Genomic DNA, 12336 nt, shown 5'->3' on the forward strand with positions numbered 1-12336 from the left:
TCTGCAAGTGTTTACTATGTTTGAGTTTGTACATATTTTTAAGGAGAGTCGCATTATTTCCAAACAGTACCCCAGAACAAAGTGTGCCTTGAGCATGCCACCAGTCCTGTCCTTTCTGTAGCCCTGAATTATGAGGGAAGTGGGGCAAAACACAATTTCCTGGACCCCGACGGCCCTGCAGGCCTCTTAGGAGTGAGCCTGGCGCCTTGGAGTACTCCACTCCCTGTGTGCTTGGTGCGTCACTTTACTTGAAGAAAGTAAACTTCAGGCGGAATCTCGCTCCCGTGGACCGCTGGGATCTCGCGTTCTGTGATGGTATGCACGTATGCGCCGCAGAGATCAACGTGTACCCCCACTAGGTGGTGTTGGTGGTCCTCCCCCAAAGAGAGGGGAAAGGTCAACAGCCATAATCACGAGAGTGTGCACCCCAACCTAAAACACAGGCCTACCCCGGCCAGTGGTCGAAGTGTATGAAAAGAAGTAGTGGAACTATGTTCCCTGCTGGCCTGCACCCACTCCCCACAAACCCTATCATCACATCCCCTCCCACACACAATTCACACCAACAAACACTTGCAGCTGCTGTTAAAGGGAACGTTCAGTGCAGTGCACTGAAAGGCAAGTTTCAACTTCTTCCTACACGTTTATTTTAAAACGAAACCGCTCGGAACGGTTTCTTTTTAAAATAAAAGTATAGGAGCTGTAAAAGGTCATTTAAAAAAGTAGAGGAGCACCGCTCCCGCTCACTTCGACCACTGAGTCCCCGGCACTCCACACAAACCGTGTGTGGGGGGGTGGAGGGCGCCACGGGAGTTCTACATCGCCGTCATTTCAACCAAGTACGGCATTCCCCAGACATACTGTGCATGCAATTTGGGCGCTCTCATCCATTCAAAACAGCACAGATTATTCTGGGTCCCCTGTAACAAAAAAAAAACGGTCTGAAAGCGCACCACCCGCACATTACCCTGCTTTAAGTGTAAAAGCATAAAACCTGCCCTTTAAATGCACAGGAATGTGTATGAAAATCCAGGTGTATTGCCGAATGACTGAAGTATAACACAAAAACACATGGTGTATTTCTGCAACCCGTTCTTGCCCAGCCGGGTCATTAACTCCATAATGCCGCCCAGATTGGATATAAGCGTCCCACAGCAATGGAAAACTTCGAGGTATGCCCGTCACTGTTAAGAGTGACCCGCAGTGCTTTGTATGTGTGGTAAGATCAGGTGAGCAGCCATTGGAGTGGTGCATAGAAGCAGAGCCCCCAGCATGCATACATTGTCATGCAGTTTGGGAAAGGAGTTCAATCTGTGACAGGCCCCAGAGGAGGGAGTGCCGTGTTTTGCATATCTTTAGAAGACCTTTGTAATGGGAATTGCAGTGCATTAGAGCTGCAATGGGTCACCAGTTCACGTCCAGCAGTCACACATCACGAGGAGTGTTCACAGCCCTCCTCCAAAACTAGCTACCCTACCTGCAAGGACCCACAACCAGAAAAATACGACAGGAGCGTAAGGAGGCTGACTCTGGGGGTTCACAACGGGATCGACTGCCTCCCCTCCCCCTCACAAAACAGGCTGGGTTCCATAGCCCACTAGCTCTGCCACCTGATGCCTTCAGCAGAGCGGCCAAGGATTGAATGTACACATTCAAACTCACCCTTGTAAGTGGATCTGATGTACACTGGTGGACAGTGCTGGAATCTTGCACTGGTGCATGATGTTAAAATATTGCAGGCATGCTGACAAAGGGGAACCTATTAAGTCTTCGGCCGAATAGCTAATTTCAGCCAGAATTTGGCCGAATATGCACTCGAAGCCGAATTTCGGTACACCCCTAATTGATATAGTGTAAGACACCCTTAGACCGAAGGCACGAAGTAACTCTGGGCCTTAGGTAAGATCACGAGTCCTTTCGCCATTCCGGCTGAGTAGACTGAGAAGCTTCCCGTGGACAATGATAGAGTAAAACATTTCTAAAAATCTGCAGTGGGTCTGAAGGAACTTGCCTTTCCAAGCATAACCCTTCTCATTCCCACGGGCAGCGGATCGGACGAAAACCTTGAAAGCAGGAAGAGGAAGGGGCGGTGATCCCGAAGTTCCAGAGAGGAAACGATGCGATCGGTGAGTAAAACAATAAAACTCGTTACTTTGGCAAATGTCGTGTAGGCATTAGAGCCAGTAAGAGAAAAGGTAACGGAGGGTGGTGGAGAAACAGGCACCTGAAGTAAAAACGTAAGGAATACCAAGGGGGCACCTGAAGTAAAAACATAAAGATTTGCCTTGTTCCTGCGCTTTAAAGAGTGGTCAGAAGGAACGTGAGCCCATATAGGGGGGACATTTAGGCTACGATAACGTTTAAAGACGTAATTAAGGGGGTTCGTTCAAATCCCATGGTGGGGTAGTGATTAGAAGGCAGGTATATGTATGACCAGCTGGCGTCCGTCTAGTCTGTCTAGTCCGTCGTATATGTCCTGTGTATGTCAAATGTGAAATTACTGTACTGTTGATTGATTGCAATATATTTTGCTTTACGCAATTTCATAACTAAGAGGGAATCGCCTTTGAATTGATGAGTTTTGAGTAAATTGTTGATACAAAATTTGGCGGGAAAAGGTTGGATTGGAGCTTGCGTATATGGTGCTCGCTCATACTAGTGGAAACCTTAAAGAACTGTGTGAATATTGCTGGTGACAAAATTAAGAATGGAGGAAGTTACCCCACTTGCGCATTTATGTAAGCTGCTGCCCAAGCATGCAGTAAAATTGAAAAAAATACAGCCAGGAGTGGGTTAAGGCTACCGCCTATAAGATAGTTATGCTTTGGCCCCTTAACGGGTCAGTGTCTAAGGCTGTTTTACACGCCACATATACCGGCAAGAAGCTTGAGAAACGCCTTTCTGTTCTCGAACTTTGGAAAATGTTCGAGCAAGCGAAGGGAGAAGAACCACCTGCAGACTGGATTTTAAATGTATGTACGGAGGGGAGTGAGACGCCTACCGCGCCACCAGCCCCGCCAGAACCAGTCATTGAGGGAAGCAAGTCAGAGGGCCTTTACCCGTTGAGAGCTCAAAGCAACCACAGGGTATAGCAACCCCGCATATGAGTCACCTACATGCAGTAGTGATGAGACGGAAGAGAAGGAACAGGAAATTGATTTGGCCTCACAGTCCCGAGGGACAAGGAGAGGCGCGGCTATGGAAGAAAGGATCAGTCACAGAGTAGTGCACCTCTCGATAGAGAGAGAGGGGAAAAAAGCGGAAAGGAAGTGATGAGTTAGCATTCGCAAAAGCCAAATGGATGAAAGGACAGATATTATTGAAATTAGATGGAAAAAGAAGTGATGACGTAAGACCGAGTGAACGGTCTGATGAGGCACAAAGAAAGGAAAAGGAGAAAGAACAGGACATGAGAGACGAGAGGGTAAGAAAGAAGGATAAGTTGAGGCAAGAACAACTATATTGCGAATAGCATGGAATGCCGCTCAGTCGCACACAATACGCTGCCTATGAGAAGTACAGGCAGAACATGCTAAAGTTGGAGGAAGAAAGGAGAGTGCACGAAAAGAAAGTGAAGAAGCGAGAAGATGAGGAGATTAGAAGGGCAAAGGAACGTAGAAACAAACGAATGAGAGAAGTAGATATGGCTAGAGAAGAAGCAAAGAAGCGAAAAGAAATAAATGAGGAAGCAGAACGCAAGCATAGACAGAGGGCACGAGATCTTGAGTATTTGGAGCGGGAAGTCATTAAACCCAATCCTGTTGTAGACTGGGAAGACATAGAAGAGTTTTTTCCTGCAAGCGATGCGGTACCAGGTACAAGCGGGACAAATATTGACGATGACTTCGACACCAGAAGCATCGGGGAAACGATTGATAAAATCTATGATGAGATGGGGCTGGAACTAATTTCCCATGGGGGAAGGGAGGATGAGCACTTAGAGAGCACTCGGCTATATGACACCGAGGATGTCACCCGAAGTAGCGGGAGCAGGGGACTGTCCCTAGATAGGCTAGAAATTGGGCAGAACGAAGATGATGCAAGAAGTTGTGTAAACTGGGAGTATTCAGAGTCTGACTCTGGTGGGGAAACGGAGGAAGTGGCACATGACAAAGGGACCGAGAGGTACGATGGTCAGATGCTAGTGGGTCCACAAGTAGGACACCGAAGTCCGCTGGACAGTCCAGCCGACATAAAGAAGCACCCCACGGTCAGAGGGAGATCAGCACCTGCCTATGCAGACAGGTTGAGGGCATTGCCGGGTAGATGGCAAGGCGGGGACGCCACCCCGGCGAAAGACTGGAGAGGTACGGGGAAGGAGAAGGAGGATTGCGCATTCCAATTCCCACTGCTAGAAAAGGGGGAGCAAGACCACAATATATCCCATGGCTGCATATGGACCGAGAAAACCTGAAAAATAAGCTTCCAATGCTGACATCGGGAGCTGGAAAGTGGATACATGAGTTAGAGAAAATGACGGGATGTCAACCTAGCCATAGGGGAAATTAAGGGGCTCCTAATTGCTATACTTGGTGAAAGAGCAGACGACGTGTGGAAAAGGGCGGGATACCGTAGAGTAACCATAACTGACACTTCCCATGATGGAGTGCCATTTAATAACTGTAGAGCAGCAGTGTGGAAAGCGCTGCATACGCTATATCCAGACACGTCTGATATGGGAGCTATAATGATTCGAAAAATGAAAGAGTCAGAGGATCCGTTGCTTTATATTCAGAATTTTCAAGACGCATTGGTGCTCGAAACGCATGGATCTTGGACGAAATCCATCCCTGTGTTCTACCATATATTGTGCCATTGGTTACCAGAACCGGTGCTAAAACAGGTCAAGAAATTGGTAGGAATAGAAGCTAAACCATGGGCCGAAATCCAGTTGACAATTGCACATTATTGTAGATTGCTACAGGAAAAGAATCGGAAAAAGGAGGCAACACGTAAGGGGGAGGAGGCAAAGCTGGTGCAAAGGAAGCTCTCAAAGTATGCTCTCGAGGGAGCAACGCTCACGAGCCCGGCCGAACCAAGCATACAGCAAGCGACTAACCTCTCGTACAATAATCAAGGTAGCACAGGATTTTACCCGAGGGGAAGAGGGTTTGGAAATAGAGGATGGCAGAGTAATCAGGGGGGGTTTCGAGGTAACCAAGTAGGGTTTCAGAATGTTCAAGGTGGCTTCCAGAACACACAGATGGGCAATCCAACTATGCCAGATGGACAGATGGCACGACCACCGCCAGCATGTTGGTTGTGTGGAATAACTGGACACGTGGCGTGCATGTGCAGAAGCCAAAGCATATGGCAAAACAGCCAAGGGACGAGGGCAGGCATGGTGAATCACCTGCTATCCCGTAACAGGGCAATGCACAAAATTATACCGTGCAGCAGCAGGCGGCAATCACCGAACATGGGGAATTTGCCACAGGGACAACCCCAGCAGGCACCGCCGCAAATGGCTCAGGGCACTAATTCCGGTGGGGGAATTAACCCTGGAAATGGGGGAAACCCACAAGTATACAGTGGACCGAACCTGTATATGAAATAGGACGGCTCACAGGGGACTCTGATGTGTTCTATCCTATCAGTGACACCAGACCCTAACAGGGAGCCTAGGGTAAATGTTACCATAGGGGGCAAAGAATATTCCTTCTTACTTGACACGGGTGCAAGGCGCTCGTGCATACGCGAAGGCAAGTTCTCCTTTTCCGGCGAGGCTATAGATACCCAGAGTTTTACTGGAGCTCATAGTAGAGTTCCCTTTACTGGTGCACTCCCAGTCTCTGTAGGAGAGCGCGAAATGAATTATATTCACGTCAGTCCCCAGTAAATATTATGGGTCGGGACTTGATGACAAAGTAGAATATGACCATCTTGTTAACTGGGGATGGTATAGTGTGCTCCACCCCAGGAATGCATTATTCAAAGTGTGTGAAATTATCAGAGCATACTCTGGACGTGTAGCCATGAGAGCTATACCGCTGGAGCCAGAAGTTTTTGCATATGGCGTACGGGTGCTTATGGCAGGATTGCCAGGCCTCGCAGACAAAACTATGAGAACCCCTGATGAGTTTCTATTCAGACCAAGAATACCCATGCACGAAGAGGAGGGACAAATATTTCCCTTAATGATACAATCTGCCGCAGTTCAAGGAAAAGTGCTATTGGTTGAAGGATATGACGATAAAGGCAGACAATGGGGTGCGATTATTGCCAATGAAGAAGGGTATCGAGTGACCGACGTCACCGATGACGATCTGTTCGAAGAACACCCTAACCTAGAAGAGACAAGAGTGGAAGTGAGTCTCATATTTTGGGTCAAAATGATCAGAAGGGAGGTACCATAGAGAATGATGTTGGCACTAAGACGTCCAGAATACTTTGGTAATGACATGGCCCAAGTGCCTGCCATAGTATGGACTACAGGGCCCTATGATGTAGTTCTCCTGAAATGGTCAGGTGAAGTGAAAATCAAATTGAAACCAGGAGCAATTTTACCACGGGCGCGACAATATCCCATGTCCAGAGAAGCAGATGAAGGAATTGCGAAAACAATCTCCGCCATGATGGAGCAGGACATCCTAGTGACGTCAGAATCGCCTTGCAACACAGTGATTAACCCTGTCAAAAAATCAAAGGGAGGGTCTTGCCGTTTAATCCAAGATTTACGAGCACCAAACGATATAGTTGAGGCCGAGTTCCCTCTAGTCCCGAACCCCTCCACAATTCTGTGCAACATACCCACCAAGGCAAAATATTTCATGGTGATCGATTTGAAAAATGCATTCTTCTCAATCCCGTTGCACCGTGACTCTCAAGACCTGACGTCATTTACTTTCAGACAAATGCGCCTGAAAAGTACGAGGTTGCCAAAGGGGTACTGTGAGTCTCCATCCATTTTCAACAGAGTCCTGCAGATGGACCTAAGCAATATTGCGGTGGACAGTGTTGTTTTGCAGTATGTAGATGACATTCTGATCTGCAGCACCATTGAAGAGCAATGCAGGCGCGATTCTGTCCAACTATTGACTATACTGGCTGAGAAGGGATACAAGGTTGATAAGGAAAAGTTGCAGTACTGCCAACAGGAGGTGTTGTACATAGGGCAACTGATCTCACATGAGGGAAAGAAGGTAACCCCAGAAAGGGTTGAAGCCATCATGAACACAGCCAAGCCGCGCACGATAAAACAAATGCAAAGCTTCTAAGGCCTGTGTAATTATGTCGGAGCATGGGTCTTTGACTACAGCTCGTATAGCAAGCCCTTGTACAGGCCCTTAAAAAGGCCCAGGCAACAAGAGAAGAAATTGAATGGAATGAAGCAATGGAGAAGGGGTTTACAGAACTCAAGGGGGCAAATTGTAAGGCCCCAGTTCTCGGGATTCTTAATTATGCAGAGGAATTCTATCTGTTCTCTCATACTGATGGTAATTTTATGACGGCAGTGCTCGCACAACGAACCTCGCTGGGGTACAAGCCCCTAGCATATTACAGCGGGAATCTGGGCCCGGTCATGAAGGGACACTTCCCATGCGAACAAAATCTAGCTGCTGCCACATTCGCCATCGAGAAGGCGTCATACATTGTGATGGGGAGCTCCATGACCCTGCATGTTGAGCACTTACTGTTCGCCATACTGGAAAAGCTAAAAGGCACACTGACATCTCAAAGAGCATCCGCCTATGAGGTGATCCTCTCTAATCCATTGATCAAAATGGTGCGATGTAAAACCGTGAACCCTGCTACGTTCATAGCTGAGCCAGTCACTGAGGGAGAACCTGTGCACGACTGTGCGAACTATGAGGAATTCTATGATGAGATCCCCAGGATAAAGCAAAATGCCCTGGCAAGTGGAGAGATCGTCTTTATTGACGGGTCTTCAAGAATTCACCAAGAAGACGGACAAAAGGTATACAGGCGTGGCCGTGGTAAAACACATAGCGAATGGGGAGTACTCGTTAGTGCACGAATACCATCTAACTATTCTGCACAAGCTGCTGAACTATTGGCATTGATAATCACCATTGAGAATCATGCAGACCAGGAAGTAACGGTGTACAGTGACTACGCCTATGTGACGTCTACAGTTCCCGCAGGACTAGCGCACTGGAAAAGGAGGGGCTACCTCTGAGCAGATGGCACAACAGTGCAACACGCAGCCTTATTGGACATGCTGATAAAAGCACTACAGCTCCCAGTGGGCATAGCGGTCGTGAAATGCGCCGCTCATACCAAGGGGACAGATTTCGTGTCACGTGGAAACCATGAAGCGGCCACGGAAGCCAAACGCATGGCATCCAAGAATGAAACAGTGATGGACGTGGAGGTGGCACGTACCCATGAAAGAATGATGGTAGCACGAGCCACTCCAGAGGCCTATAGCAACATGGGGCAGACTCAGCTAATGGAGCTCCAAGGGGAGGCACCTCAGCAGAAGAAGAACTTGTGGAAGCGTCGAGGGTGTTCTTGAAACCCCTCCGACGGACTGTGGAGGCAAGACAGCACTGGTAAACCAGTAATGCCTGACCCCCTCCTAAAGGTAGTGTTAGAACAACTTCACTACCCCATACACATGTCAAAGGAAAATCTTGCTGCAACGCTCGCAAAGACTGGTTCACACCGAATTTAGTGGAGCAGGTTGGATTTTTTGTGGTAAACTGCATTATCTGCCAGCAATTCACCTCTGGGCACACATTAAAAGTAGTGAGAGGAATCATCCCCAGACCAAATGGACCTTTCCAGCACCTGCATTTCGATTATGTCGATATGATCCAGGTGGGTAATGGGTACAGGTGTTTAATTGTGGTGGTGTGTCCCTTTTCAAGATGGGTAGAAGCAGGTCCCTGTACACACCCCGATGCAACCAGTGCTGCAATGTTCCTGGTGAGGGAAGTGTTCCCTAGATGGGGGGGTGCGAGGTAATGAGATCAGATAATGGGGCTCATTTTGTAAATTCAGTTTTTCGAACAGATTAGCTTTTTGCTTGGTATAAAGTACAAGTTCTCGTCGGTGTATCATCCTGAGGGGAATGGAATATGTGACCGAATCAACGGCTTGCTTAAGGAAAGGATAGCCAAGTTGAAGCTCACATTAAGGAAAGGATGGTTGCACTGTCTACCACTGGCATTGTATGCTCTTCGGAACCAGCCAGGCTCCGACCATCATCTCACGCTGCACGAAATAGTTACTGGTAGAAGGATGAGGACCCCTCTTACCCCTCCCCCCCCGAGACAGAGCTAGATGTGATGCCCAGTCAACTAGGGAGGTGCTAGGAGAAGAGATGAAAGCCTATCAGGACTGTTTGACATCCAGCACATTTGTCATTTCAGGCCAGCTGCAGCGACGGCGGAAAGGGGACAGAACAGCACAGACCACAATAGATGGTGCTGATGCAGGCGCAGCTCACAGCCTTTGTGCGCCCCTTGTCTTCCCTGGAGACAGCGTCCTCGTAAGACACTTTACCAGGAAAAGGTGGGACGAGCCAAGGTTTAATGGCCCTTTTATTGTAGAGGACTGCACCCCGTCCGCTGTCTAGCTCAAGGGCAGGAGAGCCGGGATCTTCCTAAATTACATTAAGCCTTTTGTAGGAGAGAGCCCTCCTGCTGCACCTAACTCCAAAGAATCTACAGATAAAGGAGAAGAACCTCAGCACATGCAGACAAGATCCATGACGAGGAGGAAGGACGCATGAGCAGCAAAATAAAGGCTAAAGAAAGCTGGTTGAAATGTGGCTTTTAAAACAAGACATTTCCTCAAAACCAGTGAAAGAGATAAAGGACAAAAAAATGGACACTGTGCATCCTAGTTGTAGGGTAAAGAGAAGCACATCCAAAGCCACAACAGCAGTGGTAAAATGAACGTTTTAAATCACGTCACACCCAAGTAATACAAGAAATCAAGACTCTGATAGACTGGCAATAAAATATTCTCTGAGAGCCTAACAACACAGTATCCTGAAGCAACCAGTATCAAGACTTTATTTACATACCTGATGGTACATCTCAGCAGAAGCCTCAAGTGGGATGTACGCACATACTTTCAATTGGTGGTGCTATCATATCCGGCACTCATAGGAAGAGAAACAAGTGTCACAGAATTCCTTCAAGATCCAGATAACAAGAAGGTAATCTGGCAACTGCCAACTGTCATCACAGAAGCTTTCACTGAGCTGCCTGAATACAGTGAAAAGGGCACAAATGCTCCCACCTAAGTGATCATCGATGAACTGACCTATACCAAATTTTTCCGAATCATAAAGGAGTGCCCAGGACTTGTCGGGAGAAACACAGATACACTAACCTTTATCAGAGATCCAAGAAACAATGAATTTCTCAACCAAGTATGGTACAAATTAAATTACTTGGTTGCAACCCAAGCAGTAGCAAGGTGTAAAACTTGTTTGCGTCAAAAAAAGAGCTTGTGATCGGGTCCCCGCAAAGCAAGGCAGATGTCTCTGTCTCCCACGGATACACAGCTTGCACACAATGTTATGCTCAGACTAGTCACAGACTACCCAGAAATGGTGGGAAGGCCTGATGATGTTGGTGATGTCACCTTCCTAAGAGATCCAGTCAATTTCCTATACGTAAGGACCCAGCAAGAATTCCTAAGAAGTTTCCAGTGAGACTGTTCGCCGAGAGACAGATCGAGGAAAGTGCAAGACTGTTCACGCTGCAAGAAAGGCCTGTGATCTAGAGGCTAGGGAATCAGAGCAAATGTCATTAACACCAGAAGACAGCCAATACGCATATCGTGTTTTCTTTCACCTCATTGAAAACATTCCAGAACTACTGGGCAGACCCAACCACATTGATGTGCCCACTTTTCTCAGTGATCCAGCAAAAAATGCTCAACTAAACAGGCTCCTGAGGGCTATTGCAGTGCAACTAAGAAGCAACTATGGACATCCACTGCTGAGGAGAGCCTTAGGAGGAAGAAATCCAAAATAGAATTTTTGTCATCATCGTTTCACTGTGGAGCAGATAGAGAAAAGAGACACTGTTCTTCAACTTGTCACCGAGAGACCGAGAGAAAGGAGCCGACCCAAGAACTTTGCCATCCTATTTTCCTTTTTCTTCGTTTTTATTATTTTTGCCTATTTTTTCATATGTTCACTTTTATTTTTATTTTTACGATTTTATTTTTGTGTGATTTTTAGTAGTTCCACCTTTTCAGCCTTTCACAGTGAACAGAATCCTGCATATCCTAAAGGCCGAGGCAAATTGAAGTTGTGCCCTGAGACGGTGTTCACTATAGAAATGCAGGATGAATGTGATGTGCTAAAACGGTAGTCTAACCTAGCAAAGGAACTGTACTGCATTATCCAGAGACTATCATCTTCATTCGTGAGAAGGGGCATTTGAATAGCACGCATCACTTTAGTAGTTACTGAACTTTACAGCAACGTAATCAGAGCAAAAGAAGGAATAAATAACTGACTATGAACTCATTCAAAATGGGGGCACAGAACAGTAACTTGGTTTTACCCCCAACAGAAGGGCGCCCCCCGCTTTCCTGGAAGAAAATGCTGCAAACTTTCACTCAGAACGATTATGTGTATATGTAGAGTGATCATAATTGTTTTTCTATTATTAACAATCAGAACTGCTTACTTTATTGGTACACGAAGTGTCCCCCTATCAGTACACCCACTGGATAACGAACGTCAGGGGCCTACAAGAGCACCCAGACCCTATATGGTGATTCCAGTTCCAAGAAAAGCTAATGATGAAGCAAATGACTTAAATTTGAATGTAATTAGCAGCGATACGTATATACGTGAGGTGATGAATGGAGAGAAAAGCTGGAGACAGGGTCAGCACGGAATGAATGATAATGTAGCACTGGCCACGGCACGCACCCACACACAGAATGCACACAAACAAGGGCAAGTGTCAATGGCTAAAAGGCCTCCAACGGAGGCAGAAGAGAAGGAGAAACTGCCAGCCGAACACTCAATTCGAGAGAATAGTGGAGATAACCAAGAAAAGTCAAATGAAATGCCAAAGAAGGAGAAAATAGCAAAATCCCTCGAAAAACAGAAGTGGCCACGAAAGAACTCACAAAGAAGACACACATGCTAATAGAGTATTTGTTCTCATTTATAGTCCAACAAAAGAAACTACACGAGGAGCTGAAAAACAGAACTATAGAAACTATAACTGCAAGCACACCTGCTGCAACGCAAGAAACAAGCCGCAGGCCTACAACACAGCCACAAGTTGGGAGGTTGATGAACCAATGGTGGTTATGGGAAGTTCAGGGCATACTGCAAAAGGGAAGGAAAGGAAAGGAAGCACAAATCCATCCCCTACCACAGCGATGCAG

The sequence above is a fragment of the Ambystoma mexicanum genome, chromosome 1p (genome assembly GCF_040938575.1).
Source record: "Ambystoma mexicanum isolate Mex_15411 chromosome 1p, UKY_AmexF1_1, whole genome shotgun sequence".
NCBI classification, from domain to species: Eukaryota; Metazoa; Chordata; class Amphibia; order Caudata; family Ambystomatidae; genus Ambystoma; species Ambystoma mexicanum.